We start from the raw sequence: 17234 nt of genomic DNA on the forward strand, positions 1-17234 counted from the left end.
AGGTCCTCAACTTCCAGCACCGGCCCCGGGGAGCCCCGGAAAAGGGACAGCTCTCCAGAAGGGCAATCTCCAAAGAGGACCCCAAAGGGAGGTGACAAGCATCCCCCCCTTCTCTCCCCAGCCTTGGTTCATGACTCTGGAGCCCACTTTTCCCCTCCGTGTCCTGTGATCACCAGGATCTGTCCCGTCCACTTCCTTCAGGGGTGCTCGCTGGGGCGACACAGCCCCCCTGCCGTTCGCGAGATCCGATTTTAAAGTGTAAAGCCTGTTCGTGAGACAGTAATCATGACAGAAGGAAAAATCCTGTATCCCTGCCCTCCAGGAGGTCACAACCTAGTGGGGAATCAGACACGAAAACGGAAATGAGTGGAAAGTATACTGGAAAACAAACCAGCGACCCCACTGGGTTGCCGGAGGAAGGCTTCTAGGAGGAGATGTGCAGCAGGGGTTGGCGGGGAGGAGCCGGGGGGCAGGTGCACCGTCTGGCAGAGGTAACAGCGGGAGCGCAGGTCTGGAGGTGGGAAAGACCAGGATGAGTTTGCGGCCTCGTGGGACCAGGTGGTAGAAAGCATGAAATGCCAGCAGGGGAGGCCGGGGGCCTGGGACTTCCTCCTCAGGGCAGGCGGGACCCACTGGAGGGGACAGGCAGGGACTCACCCCCTTAAGTGAGCTGGCCTCTCCCAAGGGTGGCACATGGCCATCGGGAGAGACTGAGGCCCCAAACACCTACTTTGAGGCCGTGGTTCTTGGATGAGAGAACATCCAGACTTCAAGGCACCTTAGAGCTCTCCTCATTCCGGCCTCCCCTTCTGAAGGGCAGGAAGCCTGAGACTGGCCCAGGTTGAAGGTCGAGGTGCCTGGGGAACTACCAGCACCTCCCATCATCACAGAAGAGCCAGCTCTTTGAAACAACAAGGAAAGAGGCTACCCCAGTGAGTCAGCCTGCTGTATTATTTCAGCAAATGTCACTCGGGAGGGGCTCAGCCCTTTTCAGACCTCAAATAAAACTCTTGGCTTAATTAGAGCCCCGCCAGTGGCCACAGGGACCCACCTACTCTATCTAGGCGTTGGTGATGAGTGGGAGGGCCCGACCCCAAAGACAAGCCTCCCCATTTTCATCACGTGACCAGCCCGCAGTGTGTCAGGCATGAATACAGACCAAACAGACTTTTAGGGAAGGTGGCTGCGAGGGAAGAATGCTGGCCGAGGACCAGCAGACACCATCGCAGATCCCAGGTTGGCCCCGAGGCACCACAGAGAGACCTGGGCCGGTCATTTCTTTCTTCCTTTCTTTATTTTTAAGTTTTTTTAAAATGTTTTTACGGATTTTTGAGACAGAGAGAGACAGAGCATGAGCAGGGGAGGGGCAGAGAGAGAGAGGGAGACACAGAATCCGAAGCAGGCTCCGGGCTCTGAGATATCAACACAGAGCCTGACGCGGGGCTCGAACTCAAGGACCGTGAGATCGTGACCTGAGCCAAAGTCGGACGCTTCACCGACTGAGCCACCCAGGTGCCCCTGGGCCGGTCACTTCTAATTGCGGAGACTCAGTTTCCCCAGGGGTAAAAATAGAGGCTCAGATGAGAGGAATCCAAGGCTCCGGCTGGCTCTGGCATTCTCTTATTCTCCGCTGCAGCTGTCAGTTCGAGAACACTGCACACACATTCCCCGCAGGCACATACACTGAGGGCTTGTTTCCCAGCGTCTGAAAGATGCCCGACTTGTGCAGTTCTGTCTCCGCGGGTCCTAAGCCCTGCCCTATGGGGAGGTAGCACCAGCCCCATCAGGCACGTGAAAAATGGGGTCACAAAGGGGCGCCTGGGTGGCTGTCGGTTAGCGTCCGACTTCGGCTCAGGTCATGATCTCGCGGTTTGTGAGTTCGAGCCCCGCATCGGGCTCTGTGCTGACAGCTTGGAGCCTGGAGCCTGCTTCGGATTCTGTGTCTCCTCTCTTTCTGCCCCTCCTCCGCCCTCGCTCTCTCTCTCCCTCTCTCAAAAAATAAGCATTAAAAAAAAATACCGTTTAGGAAAAAAATGGGGTCACAGGACACAGAGCAGGGGGACCCGGCCCCAGGTCTCCACTCCCCAAGGGAGCACACAAGCTGGACACAACCGATGTCTCCGTGCCCGACGCACATCAGAACCACCACCAAATGCATCAGTCCTGGGGCATCCGGCGCTCTGAGACCCTTTGGCCCGGACAGCTATCTCTGCAGAGGGAAGACCCAAAGAACACCTTGGATTTGGGCAGAAGGCAGGTGGCCAGGAATCGAAGTGAGCATTCAAAGCACCAGGGCCCCAAGTGGGATGGGTTCCCCAAATCTCAGTGCACCGCTGCCCCACTCCGTCATAAGGAAGAAGGTGTGGCGGTTAGACCCGCCCAGCTCGAGAGCCTCCTGTGATCTGACAGCTGGGCAGAAACCACCCAACGACCCTGGACAAGGGCATGTCCCTCCCACCTGCCAGCTGGGCCGGGACGACAGGGACTGCAGCTCCGGAGGAGCGAAGGCTGCGTTCACAGCACAGCACACGAGAAAAAAGCTTCCCGTCTTTTCAGCGCATCCTCTGGGTTAAGCTCCCGCCCCATCATTTACTCACCTGCCATGGGATTTGGGGCAAGGCCTTCAACCTCTCTGACCCTGTTTCCCCAGATGCAAAATGGCGATAACCATACCCGTAGCGGTTAAGTTGTCCTGATAACTTCTAAATATATCCAGCATGCCCCACAAAGAACAGGAAAAATAGGAGTGGCTGCCCAAGGCCGGTTTCATGGGAAAGGAGAGCGTGGGCACTGCTTATGCAGGTCCTTTGGTGACGTTTGCGTTTGTGTAAGTTCCGGAAGTCGTGTGGTCATTGCACGTGGCAGCTCTCTTCTCACGTTCAACAATTAAAATGATCACTTTAATCTCGGATAAATGTGAACTTAAGTAACATAATAAATAAACGAGTAAAAAAATAAATAAATGGAAATCTTAGTTTAATCTCAGGGCCACCCGTTGCCCTGTCTCCAGGGGGCCCTTGCCACAGTGGTGTCGCGGCGAGAGGCATTCAGATGTGGCAACACACAGCAAGCTGTCTTCCCTACCTTTGGGCCTGATGTGGACCTGGGCCGGGGCACTTCCACCAGCCACAAAAGCCAACAGGTTGTGTCCAGGGGACCCGAGGTTCCTCCCAGCTCAAATATTTCAGGATTTTCTGATTCACAAGCATAAATCATCACGCCAAGACCTTAAAAACTCTCATAGATAATCTGAGATTGCAGACCATTTACACCATCTCCCAGTCGTGTGTCTTCAGAGAGGGAGATGATTTCTCCGCGTAAGATGCCATGGGTCTGTCACACGGTAGGGTTTGTGTTTGTCGTGTTTTATCAAATCCAGCCAGACTACCACTTGAATCTGTGGGAAGAGTCTGATTTCCCGTGAGAGCTTTGTGAAATGTTTCATATTACCTTTAAAAAAAATTTTTTTTAATGTTTATTTATTTTTGAGAGAGAGAGGGAGGGGCAGAGAGAGCCCCAGAATCCAAAGCAGGCTCCGGGCCCTGAGCTGTCAGCACAGAGCCTGATGTGGGGCACGAACTCACGAACGGCGAGATTAGTGACCTGAGCCGAAGTCAGACGCTTAACCATCTGAGTCACCCAGGCACCCCTCACATTACCTTTTAATTGTATCTGCATGTAAGATTTGATATACGCAATGGAATATATAGGCATGTATGTGTATAAACAAATGTATATTTGTAACTGATGAAGCATAAAAATACTTTAATAGCACCCACGACTGCACCACTCGACAGAAAAACATAATGGATCCCACCGAGACTGGACCTGGCTCCTCTTTGACCCCGTGCCCTCTTCCCCACCCTGATTTGGGGGTTACCATTTCCCTGCTTTTCATAAAATCTGCTTAAATTTAAAAAAAGACTCCATATAGAGAGGCACACATAAAACCTACACGGCGTCACCAGTAGTTCCAAGGTAAATTCTTCTATCACGGACCCCATGACCCTACCAATCCCCTCTTGCCCACGCACCCCCCCCCCCACCCCATGATCAGCTCTGCCCCACGATTGCTTGACTTCTCGTGTATGCATCGCGAAACGACTCCTCATTCGTGTTTGTGTTTTGAGCTTTCATAATTAGCAGCTCTGTGCCCTGCCTTTCAAAGCATTTCGGAGATGCTGGGATTCCCTGCACAGAGTCTGCTGCCTAGAAATCCAGGCAAGAGGTGCAGGCCACAGTACATTGTCACAATCGCATTAGGTGGATTAGGAATAATAAAACCACGGTAACTCCTCCTATGATGTGTCCCCACCCCCCCGGGGCATTCTGCTGAGGCTTGTCCCCAATTGTCTCATTTATCCCCACAGCAACCCCACAGGGGGCCTCTTATCTCTACTTTAGAGAAGACAAAATTGAGGCTTTGGCTGCAGGGACTGTCCCCCATGTGCTTCCTGGCAGCTCAGTCCCAGGAACATCATCCCCAAATCCTGAAGTCGTGATTCCCTGGGGGTGGAGAGGGTCAGTGGACAATTCCAGAACTTCCATCTCCCCCTCCCAGGTTCCTCTCGTGGTGGCCCTACTGGGCTACTTTCAGACGTTAACGGGGGAAGAAAGTTCAGAATCCATTCTTCCCGGCAAATGCCAATGTCTTAATGATGAGCGGGATCCTGCCTCGCCCATACTGTTGGCCCGGTGATTAGCATCATTTCTTTCTATTGCCTGAGACGCGCTGTGTGGTGTAATGAAGATCAGCAAGTCAAAGGCCCCGAGTTCGAATCCTGACTCAGCCACCCCTGACCTCTGAAATCTGTCTCCTCATCCGTAAATGGGCCAGCGATGGCACCAGCCTTGGCCTTCGTCGGGGTCATAGGAGGTGAGAGACAGAACATGCTTCCTAGGAGCCCACAGACACAGGGGATCCCCTGGCAGACCCCTCTCAAATGTCTCTGCCTGGCTCAAAGACCAGCTTTCCGTGATGGAAAAGCTCTGAGGGAGATCATCCAGGGCCACCCACCATTTGACAGACACGGGAAATCAAGGCAGAGAGGCAAGGGCAGAGCTGAGGTGGGCAGGGGGGAGGGACTCAGGTGTCCCAACCAGGTCCCGTCACCCTACACGGTGACAACGCTGTGCGGTGCCTGGCACCCTACAAAACACTATTCGTGGACCATCTCATCGAATGCTCATGGCACCCACGATGTGGGTGCTACGGTTATTCCCCCTCTCGTGGGGAAGAAAACCGAAACTCTGAGAGGGGAAGGGAGGTTTTCATGGCCAAGGCCAAGGCCAAGGCAGGACTGGACCCAGGGAGTCTAACATGGCCACCCCCATTCTCAACAGCTAGGCAACACGGGAAGGCCCTCAGCCCTCTTGGCTCTCGGGGGCCCCAAGGCTTTTAGGGGGTTGTGCTGGACCTGTCCGGTCTTACCTCCCTAGGACGGCAGTCACAGCTGTCCCTGCCCCAGGTTTTTGCATCAGGAGATGGGGGGGGGGGGGGCACCCAGGCACAGACAGGTCTGCGGCCGCAACAGAACATGCAAAGCAGCTGTGCTACAGGGCTGTTCCCATGGAGACAAACTCACCCTGAAAGGTGTCTGCAGGGGGCCAGCCTGCACCCTGAGGCAGAAACCAGAGCCCAGATCCTCACCCCTCCCCTCAGGACCCCCAGCAAGACAGGAGGAGTTCCCAGCCCACTCCCCGCTCCAGCTGCCCTCAGAGAGGCCTCTCTGGCTGAAAACGGCGCCCTGGGGCCAGCAGGCTGGACACAGCTGCGGCTGTCGGGCAGCAGAGAGAGGTCCTGCTTGAGGAATGTGCAGACCCACACGTGTCAGAGAGCCCCGCTGGGGACCGGTTCCGGGAAACAGAGCAAAAACAGCCCGGTGGCACCCGCTCGTGCCTCCCACCTCCTAGCCCCTGACCCCTGGGGGCTGCTGGCTGTGCAGGAGGCAGGGCCTGACCCTTCCAGAGAGCCCGATTCTGTTCTCAGTCGTGCAGCCCCGGGGAAATCGCTGCCCATCCCTGGGCCTGTTTCCTCTCTTCTTGGTGGAGGAAGGAGGCCGTCCCGCCAAGCTCAGAATGGCAGTGATTTTGTGACATACTCCCTTTTCTGGGAGGGCAGTCTCTTGTCCCTCACTGTCTCCTCCTGCCCTCACTCGCCTGGGATGGGGCATGCTTCCCTCGCATGTCAGGTTCCCCCCCCCCCCTCACCGGCTGCCTGCCTGGTTACATCCACCGGGCCCACTGTCTAGAGTCAAGATCTGAAGACCCTAAAGGTGGTCAGCATCCACTGGGGGCTCGCTCAGCCCCGCAAGAGATCTTTGGCCTCACTACGCCCTCCTTGAGAGATGTGGGATGAGGCTCAGAGAGGCCGAGCGGCTTGCCCAAAGCGGCACAGCCGGGAGGTGTCTGAATGAACCCGAAGCTGTCCGGGGTTACTCGCCCCCCCCCCCCCCCCCACTTCCAGCGCGCCCGCTCCGGGCTGTCCCAGGCACTAGGAAGCGAGCGCGTGGTCGCCAGGAGGGGGTATTGATGCCCGCGATTGCTGCCCAGGCCCGGGACAGCCGGCGGCGCGGGCCCGCGGTGACAGGTCCGCTGGCCCCAAGCGGCGGCTGAGTGAAGACTGGAGGCGGCGCCCGGCCCGCCGGGGACACGCTGCCCAGGGCTCTGGGGCTTTTTCTTGGGGGCCGCGCCTCCAGGCTTGGGGAGCGGAAAGGCTCGGGGACTTCGCAGGCGGCAGGGATCGGTTAGGTTTAAACTAAAAATACCCGCCCGCCCGCAGCTGTCACGCCAGGGCCCCCGCCCCCGCGCTGGGCGCGCCTCCCCAGGTCCCCTCGACTGTCGGCGACCCCGATCCCTGGGAGGCCCGTCGGGGCTGGGCCGGGGGCCGCGGCCCCGACCCTCCCGGCCCCGGCTCGGCCTCCGCGCCCCGCGCCACTTACCGGGTCCGGAGCGTGCAGGAGCGCGGCGCCGCGGGCAGCTCCGGCCCAGCCGCCCTCCTCCCTGCGTCCCGGGCGGCTCCGGAGCGGGGCGGGGCCGGGGCGGGGCCGGACACTCGCCCCCGGCCCCGCCCAGTCCCCTCGGGGACCCGCCGCGGGAGCCGCCCCGGGGCCGTGCCACCCGGCCGGGCCGAGCTGGACGCGCCCGGCCCCGCGCTCCAGGCGGAGGCCCCCGGCGCACCGCCCCAGCCCCGCGGCGCCCAATCGCAGACCGCCCCCCTCCGCGGGAAGGAGCGCCGCCGCGGGGGCTCCCCATCCTCACCCCCGGGCTCCGCGCCCCGGGCTGTTCCCTCCGGCCCAGGAGCCGTCCGGATCCCCGGACCCCCGCCTGCCTCCGCCTGGGTCTCATCCTCGGGAGGGCACGGAGCTGCCTGTCCCCCGGGGGAAAGTTGGATCTGGGGAGGGAGATCCTCCGGCGTCCAGATTTGGGGAGAAGGCGAGGGGGGCCGGCAGGTCTGGCCCCCCTCAGAGCCGAGGTGCGGCCAAAGGCAGGGGCACTCCTCCCGGAGGCGCGAAATCCAAGGAGGAAGTGACACCTATCAGCTGGCCTGACAGTGGGGGCGCCCCATCCGGCCACTCCTACCCCACAGTGCCCGGAGCCACCGCGGGGGGGAATCTCTCTGGGCCCCGGGCTCAGATGGGAGCCCCCGAGGATGTCCAGAGGAAGCGACTGCGGGGGAGGGGGGAGGGGGGGTGAGCCCCAAGGAAATGTGAATTAAAGGCATAATCTGGACATCTCACAAACCGCAAGGCCCCGGTAAGTGTCTCCCTTCTGTCCCCACCGCCGCCCAACAGGCTTACCGTCCCGCGTTTGATCCGCAACTCCACGAACTCTTAAACCTCACGGCAGACTGTCTGAATCTTATCTGCCTCTGTGCCTTTGGCTCCCAGCGCATTAGGGATCTTTGAACTGTTCTCCACCCCAGCCCTGATCCTTGTCAGACTAATTACATCTTTGCCTGATTGGTTCTGTCTCCTTTGGGTGGGGATGAGAGCCGCTAAGGACACAACTGGTGGAACTATGTACCACGGGGACTCCAGGCTTTGCACCTTAAGTGTGGCTATGCCCATTTTGCAGATGAGGAAATGGAGGCTGGGCTTGAGGAGTTAGGGAGCTGCCCCAAGTCTAGTGCTTCCTGGAGGGTGTTTTCCTGTATCCGTATTTGTTGAATAAATCAGTATAAAAATCAGTGTCCTAAGAGAAAGATTAAATTGTAAAACAGGACCAGATAGTCATGGTGTGTGTGTGTGTGTGTGTGTGTGTGTGTGTGTGCGCGCGCACGCGTGTGTCTTTTGCAAACTGAGGGCAAAGGAGAAGAATGCCAAAGGCCAGAATTAACACTGGGGTAGACCAAGCTGGAGTTAGAATGCCAGTGTCAGCCACACCTCCTAAGGCAGGACTCAGGACTCCCTTCATTAAGCTATGATTATTCACAGGGTCATAGGACTTGCCAGCAAAGGGCCTCTCCCCTGCTTCCCCTTGACCCGTTCTAGGTATCTTATTATGTTCCTCATTATCATCTTGACTCCATCGAAACGCTGACACCAGCCTTGGGGTCACGACAGCCGCGTGGAAGGCCCAGAGGCCAATTACGATCGCGATGCCTGTGCTTGGATAGCGCTCTTTGCTTTCCCCCCACAGCTTTCACGTGGGTCTCCCCATTACACCTCTGCACAGGTCTTCTGGGTAATTAGGAAAAGCTTAATTGGTTCTATCTTAGGGTGGAGACTGAGACGCACAGAGGTCAGGGGCTTTGCCCGAGCGCGAAAATGGCCCCACCGGCGCTGTTGGAAAGACAGAGCAGCTGGCCGCCAGCGGTCGGCTTCCTGCGGTGAGCCATGGTGGGGCACAGCTGGGGTAGGGAGTTCAAGCCCTGGCACCAAACTGCCCGAGTTGGCAGCTTTCTGCTCGTTACTCATTCTTGGTTTCCTTTTCTGTTAAATGGGCCTGATAACAGGAATCCATCTTGAATGGTTCTGCGCCTGAAGGCGTGAGCACCGGCTCACGTGAGCTGTTCCGGGTATGGTGTGATCGCCACAGGTTCTGGTAAACAGCGATGCGGTCTCTCATCAAACATTTCCTGAGCACCTACTATGTGCTAGTCCCTGGGGATATGGAGAGGGAGGCACGGAGTAGGATAGGACCCCCCGGGAGGAGGAAGTCCCGGTGCAAGGATTCCGTGTCCAGGGGGCTGTCTCCTGAACGGGGCCGTGAGGTGCTTAGAGAGCACAGAGCACCGGCTTCAAACCTTCCAGACCCGCATTCGGGACCCGGCTCTGCTACTTTCCTGAATGAACCCTAGCAAGCCATGCAACCTCGTAGAGCCTTAGTTTTCTCATCTCTTAAGTGGAGATAGCAATAATATTCCACAGGTGAAAATAGATGTGATAAAAAAAAATATCCAGAAGCTGAAAAATGCTGGGCACGTATTAGTAGGTTTATTGTCATCAGTTATTATCTTTAGCTTTACCGGGCTTGGGGATTTGTGAGAATGCTCTCCCATTTTCTTTTTTTTTTTTTTAATTTTTTTTTTTTAACATTTATTTATTTTTGAGACAGAGAGAGACAGAGCATGAGTGGGGGGAGGGTCAGAGAGAGGAAGACACAGAATCTGAAACAGGCTCCAGGCACTGAGCAGTCAGCACAGAGCCCGACGTGGGGCTCGAACTCACCGCGAGATCGTGACCTGAGCCGAAGTCGGACGCTTAACCGACTGAGCCACCCAGGCGCCCCTCTCCCATTGCTTTTCTTAAGCCTGCCATGAAAAACAGGGCCTTGTTTTTCGCGAATTCTGCGGCAGTCCTCGGCCACTCCAAAGTAGTCCATGCCGGAGGGGAGAGCCTTGAGGAATCGGTGCGGGAGAAAGGGGGAGTTGGCAACTCGGAGGGCTATGAAGCCTTCACCTCGTGTTCAGCATCACCCGCTGCTAGAGAAATTCGTGGAAACGAAAACTGATCTGGAAAGAAAATTCTGGCAAAGGACGGTGGGGGAGAGCCCCTCTGTCATCTCTGGAATTGAGCACAGGAAACCCCGCCCTGAGGCCTCCCTTTCAGAAGTGGCCCAGAGAGGGAACCGCAAGAAGGCCCTAAAATTATGCCATTCGGAAATTCTGACTCACTTGGCGGCGGGGGCTGTTTGTGTAACGTACAAAATGTCTCCCGAAAAGTGAAATTTCTGCTCCTTCCCCCCATCTCTCTTCCCTGCAGCCAACATCGCCACCACCACCCGTGGGGAAGCAGGGGCCGACTCACTGAGCCGGGGGAACTGATCCAGGTCTGTTACCTGGTCTGTTACCTCCACCTCGATCCGTACAAGTCTTGTTTTGCAGGCATGATTTTTAGTTGTCTGTGTGTTCGGTCTCCATGAGGAGCTTACAACACAAGCTGGAGTGGCTCTCCGGGCTCATCCAAACCTCTTGTTGTGGGAGTGAGTAAACTGAGGCAAGGGGGCAGGAAGGAGGGGCCCTGCCCAGGGTCCCACGTGGTAATTGGCGCTCCGGAAACCTCTGTTGCCACTTCTCTGTCTCTAGCCTGGCTTTCCCCTCGTGATGACTTAAGTCGGTCCCATTGGCCGCAGGGCGATGAAAAGCTCGCACGGGGGTGGCCGTTTCTGGGGTGCCTCCTCAGAGAAGCCCTGAGCTGGGCAGGAGAGCTGTTCTCATCCTGGCTCTGCTCTCAGCGGCTTCGTCCTCTGTTTTCTTTCTAACCAGCTCTCTGAGTGCTCTTCTGTCTTTCCCACTCTGGTCCTATCATGGGCTTGTAGCGGGGAGGGGTGGGGCACCAGCCTGGATCGTTCTCAGAGTACGTTGCTGACCCCACCAGCAGCAGCCACCCTGTAACTGGGCAGGGACACCCCTGCTGGAGGGCCACGAGTCCTATCAGGCACCAAGCATGGGAACCGGAGTAATTCAGGACACCCGTCTACACACATGAACTGTGCTGCTTTTATAAAATAAAGACACAGAGTGTGTTGGAAACACAGGACTGGATCCTGGGATGACTGGGTCCCAGTCCTGGTTAATGCTGCTAGTTAGTTGTGGAACGTTGGGCCACTTCTGAGTTTCTGAATCTGGAAACGAGGGAGTTAGAGCAGGACCACCTCCCGGTTACTCCTCTCAGTTTAAAACCTGAGCCACCTGGGTGGCTCAGTCGGTTAAGCATCGGACTCCATTTCAGCTCAGGTCATGATCTCGTGTTTCGTGAGTTCGAGCCCAGAGTCAGGCTCCTTACTGATGGTGCAGAGCCTGCTTAGGATTCTCTCTCTCTCTCCCTCTCTCTCTCTGCCCCTCTCGTGCTCAAACATTTTCTCTCTCTCTCTCTCTCGAAATAAATAAATTTTAAAAAATAATAAAAAACTGTGTGAATTTTAATCGTATTACGACTGTTAATATATTCCAAGGATTAAGTACTAACAGAGACAAAATGTCAAGTACAATCGACAAACTTCACTCCTAAAAAATAAAATCTTTCTAGAAGAGGCTTGCTATATATTTCTCCCATCCATGGGCAACCCTATCTAGTCTTTCTGCTTCTTCTGGGAACACCATAAGCGGTTTTTAAAAAAAAAATTTTTTTTTAACGTTTATTCATTTTCTGAGAGACAGAGAGAGACAGAGCATGAGCGGGAAAGGGGCAGAGAGAGGGAGACACAGAATCTGAAGCAGGCTCCGGGCTCTGAGCTGTCAGCACAGAGCCTGACTCGGGGCTTGAACTCACGAACCGCGAGACCATGACCTGAGCTGAAGTCGGGCGCTCAACCGACTGAGCCACCCAGGCACCCCGTAAGTGGTTTTTTTTTTTAATTAAACCTTTGATTTGGAGATAATTGTAGATTATGCAGTTGTAATAAACTAGGCTGAATGATCCCTATACCTTTTCCCCAGTTTCCGCCAATGGTAATGTCTTGCAAAAAAGACATTACCTACGTAGCACAGCATCACAACCAGGATGTTGAGGCTGACACCATCAGAATGCAGGTGTTTCCCCCACTCTTATCCCCTCTCTCACCCCTGGCAACCATTAATCCATTCGCATTTCTATAATTTTGCCATTTCAAGAATAGCACGTTAATGGAATCATACAGTGTGTAACCTTTGGCGATTGGCTACTGTCACTCAGCAGAATTCACTGGCGATTCTTCCGGAGTGTTTCTGTACCAAGAGTTCGTACCCCTCCATTGCATGGCACGGACGGACCACTGTTTGTCTAGCCACTCACTTGCCGAAGGGCAACTGGGTCGTCTCCGGTTTGGGGCTATTGTGAGTAGAGCAGTGGTCAACATTCAGTACGGGTTTGGGGGGGTCAATAGAAGTCTTCCCACTTGGTGTTTCAGCTGTTGGTTGTAGTACCCGTCCGTAATGCCGCACCCCCAGGTGGGTTCCTACTTGCTTACAGTGATACGCACGCTCCCGGGATGTTTATGTGTGTGTGGTGGTTGCCCAGGACTGGGCTGTGAGTTGTGGAAATCCGGCAAAAGCAAACTCTGTGGTTCCTACCATCGGGAACTTGCCATCTATCGAGGGAGCAACAGTGAGACTCAGACGTTGAAATGACGCTGAAATGACAAGACAGCACCGCACGTTATCAAATGCTAGGCTGCGCGGTACAGAACTGAACCTTAGAGGAATCCAGAAATGGGAGGAGTGAAGGCCCAAGTGTCTGGGGGAAGGCGTTCTGGGTAATGATGATACCTAACACTGATTAAGGGCTTACTACGTGCCAAGCACGGTACTAAGCCTTTACTCATATTAACTCACTTGCTCCTCATCACGACCCTATAGCTGTCAGCATAGAGCCCAAGGCTCGAACTCATGAACCGCGAGATCATGACTTGAGCCAAAGTCAGATGCTCAACCGACTGAGCCACCCAGGCGCCCCAATCACGACCCTCTAGGGTGGCTACTATTAACCGATCTTACAAATGACGGAATAGAGAGGCTAATAACTTGCCCGTCATCACACAGCTATCGTATGACCCATCTAGGGTACAGAGCCAGGCGTTCTGGCCTCGGGCCACACTTAATCGCTGTGGATTCCGTCTGTCTGGTGGGAACGGCGGAGGACCATTTCCTGGTCGTGATTCAATTCCCACCCATTTGTTAGGTTATATTTTTACACAGAGTTACGTTGAACCCGGAATGTTAAACTCTGGCTTCCCTGGTGTGATGAATTCCTTAGGGGTCAAGGTTATAGATGAAAACTTAAAGTGCTTTGGAAAGAACGGCACCAGCTTTAGCAACAGGTGAGAACCCTGCATGTCACGTGTGTGCTGTGACAGGCAAGCGCCAGCCTGGAAGCCTGTTCTGTGTGTGTGTGTGTGTGTGTGTGTGTGCGTGTGTGTGTCTGCTGTGAGAGGCAAGGACCAGCCTAGAAGTCTGCTCCGTGTGTGCACACATAAACAGCAGGACTGAACGCTCTGGTTATGTTGATTACCTGTGTGTGCGGCAAGAAAGGCACCAAACTCCCAGCTTTATACCATAAAACACCCAGGCTGGCTGAGTGCATTTCAGATAACGTGCTTTCGTGTTTTCTGAATCGCTGTATACCACAAAAGCCACGTCCGCACTTGGCTTTCTCCGTGGCTGCTAAATGTACGAGGGGTATGATTTGTCTTCCGTCACAGCGTCCACGACCACTCGCCCTTACGACTTCATCATTTTGGTTTAAGCGACAGGATGCGAGCAACCTGGCTTATTTGTCTGCTTTCGTTTTGAAAACGAAATGCAGCCTTGAGGGCACCCTTGCTGCCAGCCCTGGGGTGGGCGGGCAGCATGAAGGGCTCGCTGGGTGAGAATCTCCGACGTGGTGGTCCCTCTGGGCTCTGCGTCCCCCCCCCACCCCGCTGGCTAACCCTGCTGGGCCATGTACCCCCCCCCCCCCCCGCCCCCACACTGTCTCCACATCTAGAAAGTGGGGCCGGTTTCGCCCTGTCTTCCCTGCAGGAGCTGTCCATGAGCGTCAGGATGATGAGAATGTGCCACAGACTCGTTGTCTGTGCAAATGTGTGCTATTGTGGGAAATTAGATCCTGCAATTACGATGCTTGCAAACAAAACTTGAGGACAGAAGCCAGCTCAGGAAGAGGCTGTGAGTCAGGAAGACTTCTCCGCTACGGGGGCAAGAGAAATCTTTCAGTCTTTTGCCCCCTGGAGACACGTTTTTGTGACCTGCCGAAGTGTTCTCGGCTTGCTTTTCAGCGGGCTCGGCTGGGCTGGGCAGGCGATAACGTAGAGGTGCTGTGCGGTAGGCAGCGTGCCCGGGAAGCCGGGAGGCCTCTGGGCCCCGCCTGGCAGGCACGCAGGGGCGTGGCCTTGGCACTGGCGTGGGGGCAGCGGAACCCAGGCTCCCAGGCGGGGCTTCCGCGTCGCCCCCTCCATCAGCAGGGGAGCGGCCCGCCCCGGGGGGCCCTGTGCCTGAGCCGGCAGGTCCGGGCTCTGTGCGAAACCCTGCTGCTCTTGGGGACAGTTCTCCATGGCCCAAGATGTTCCCCAGCAGGGCCTCATGCACAGAGCATTAGGCTCTTGCCGCAAAGGAAACAAAAACAAAAACAAAAAAGGATCCTGCAGCAAACGGCTGACCGCAGACTCGCAGAAGGAGCGCTTTCTAGACGGTCTGCTCGCAAGTTCCCGCTGCTGCAGGAGCTGCACCTGGCCTAAGATTTGAAAGAACCCTCCTCCTCAGTTTCCTCTTTGATGTTGTGGAGCTGGCATGCAGAGAGGAACGGCCAGTGCCACTCCGTGCGCCCTCCCGGCTGATGAAAAGGCCACACTCGGCAGAGGCAGCCCCGCGCGCACACGTTTTTGGTGTCCTCGGGTGTTCCAGAAAGGCCCTTGCTGGCACGGCGCCTCGGGAGCCCAGGCTGTTCACCATCCACACTGAAATGTCTGCTCGTGTCACTGCCGACTCTGGGCAAAAGCACCGGGGCCTGTCTGCTCGGTTTACAGACTCTGAGTTCGCACGTCCGCCCGGGGATGACAGCCAGAAGTCACTTTCCACACCCCTTGGCCTGGCTCCGTGTTCCAGAGACCCTGAGAGGTCCAGGGAACACCCTGGCCGCTCCAGCCCCCAACCATGCTCACCTCGGTCACCAGATCCAGGCGATACTTGGGTCCTTTGTGCCCTCTCTGCCTCCTGCCTCCTTTTCAGTCCCATGGCCTGCTCTTTCCTGACTGCACACCTTCCCCAATTTCTTCTGCAGCTCCCTTTCTTGTTCTTCCCACCCAAATCTCCAGCCATCAGGCCCAGACCTGTGGAGGCAACAGACTGAGTGTTGTGCTCCCACGTTGTCTTTTATTTCATTTTAACTTAATTTTTAAGTTTTTACTTATTTGAGACAGAGAGCAAGCGAGCACGGGATGGACAGAGAGAAAGAGAGAAGAGAGAGGACCCCCAAGGAGGCTCAGCACTGTCAACGCAGAACCCGATGCGGGGCTCGGTCTCACGAGACAGGAGATGGTGACCTGAGCCGAAACCAAGAGTCGGACGCTTAACCGGCTGGGCCGCCCAGGCGCCCTCTGTGCCCCCATATTTTAGGTACAACTTAATGATTTCGAGTCCCCTCTGAATGTCCGAAAGCAATTCACAACTCGCCCTCCCATCCCCCCCTTCTCCCCTGTTATCCCAAGCCTCAGTAAGGAGGAGACAGCAGCTGCCGTGCCAGAAACCCGGGGATAAGCCCAAGGCCCTGGCTTTTCTTCCCAGCCAGTCACCAAATCCTCAGGGAAACCCTCACACTGGTGCCCTCTGTTCACCCCGGTGCCTTCCTGGCCCCCCTCTGCCACCCTGCCACCTCCTTTTCACGTTCAACGTGCCCGCCAGGGGGAACTCTCCAGAGCTCCGCAGCTTACACTCTTTCCGTGACCTTCTCTCACTCTGGGGAGGAGATCCGAGCCCCTCAGCTAGGTCCACGGGTCCTCCTCTCCCCAGAGCGAGCTCCGACCTCCGTGCCTTTGCCGGGGATGCTTCCTCTCCTGGACCATCCTTCCTTTTTCAAACAGCGGCTCTTCACCCTTCTTTCAACACTCAGCTCAAGTGCCGACCCCTCTACCAAGCTTTCTCTGGTCCCAGAGGCGCTGACTCACTGCCCTGGAAGGAGGAGGGGGGGGGCCCACCGGCACCAGCACCGGGACATTCTTGCATCTGTCCCCGCCATCTGGCTGTGAGGCCCTGGGGAGCAGGAGTGTCTTGCTGACCACTGAACCCTGCTTAGCATCCCTGGGGGAATGTGTCTTCACATCCTCTGGCATCGGTGGTCGGCAGTGTGAGTTTCATGCAATTTGGGATTTCTGAGATACTGTCCTGTATCGCTCACCGTGGTACAGGTTCTTCGCTTGAGAATTATGCATGGAGCGTGTACTAAGTGCTAAGGACTGGGGGGCAAAATAATGAATTTTGTCAGACCAGAAGCTGATGGTCAGCTGGCGGGGGAGGGGAGCAGGAAAACAGCAACAACAACCACCACCACCATAATCCGTACAAAACCCCAGAAGGGTTTGGCCCCCAACAGCGAGAAAACGGGGCTGGGCCACAGGACACGCAGTGGTTATGTTCCTTGATGCCTCCAAGTTTGCCTCCTGGATTGCACGCTACGACACTGTTCAAACCGTTGTACGGACGGCCGTCTGCAGGCCTGCTGTTAGCTGAGCTCTCTTAAGCCCAACAGGTGGTTCGCGGTTTAGAAAGACCCAACTGTACGCCCATAGCATTCAATCCCTCACCATCTAATTCAACGGAGTATTTCTAAGGGGCTTACCATGGACTAAAAGGACATACATAACAGGAGGATGATAATATTCTGTTTATCTGGCATAATGAAGGAAGAAAGTATTCTTCTGGTTTGTTTTTTACCATCGCCCCTTTAATAAAGCCAGTGTGCATAATTTGTGCTGGCAACCTAATATATGCTATGTTTCCTTGACTTCTTCACCAAAGCACATGGATCGTAAGTCTTTTCTTGGTGACTTGGAATTTTTATACCAGGCTCTAACGCTCAAGGCATAGTGCCATGTGAGGGCTGTTGGCCCCACTCACATCAAATGCTCCCAGAATGGTGCTTTAAAACAAATCCCAAAGACGGTCGGCTTTGGCTTCTTAATTTTTGCAATCTCCTCGTGGCCTTGTAGTCCTTGCTTCCTCCTGCATTTAGCGTTAGCCTTGCAAGTTTACTGCTTCTCATGCGTTGTGGCTGTAATGGGAGAAAAGTAAGCAAGCTAGGCCTTCCCTAAAACAAGAGCGGGCC

At 55.6% G+C, this 17234-nt stretch overlaps 1 protein-coding gene across 3 annotated transcripts in view; it reads right to left on the reverse strand.

Annotated features, from left to right (window-relative positions):
• Positions 1 to 7011, reverse strand: part of SYNE3 (spectrin repeat containing nuclear envelope family member 3) — a 90114-nt gene extending 83103 nt beyond the window's left edge. For all 3 annotated transcript variants that reach the window (XM_042944215.1, XM_042944213.1, XM_042944216.1), the window contains exon 1: positions 6942 to 7011. The gene's annotated coding sequence lies outside the window, so the exon portion shown is untranslated. The remainder of the gene's footprint in view (positions 1 to 6941) is intronic.
• Positions 7012 to 17234: the final 10223 nt, after the last annotated feature.

The sequence above is a fragment of the Panthera leo genome, chromosome B3 (assembly GCF_018350215.1).
Source record: "Panthera leo isolate Ple1 chromosome B3, P.leo_Ple1_pat1.1, whole genome shotgun sequence".
In the NCBI taxonomy this organism is placed as follows: domain Eukaryota; kingdom Metazoa; phylum Chordata; class Mammalia; order Carnivora; family Felidae; genus Panthera; species Panthera leo.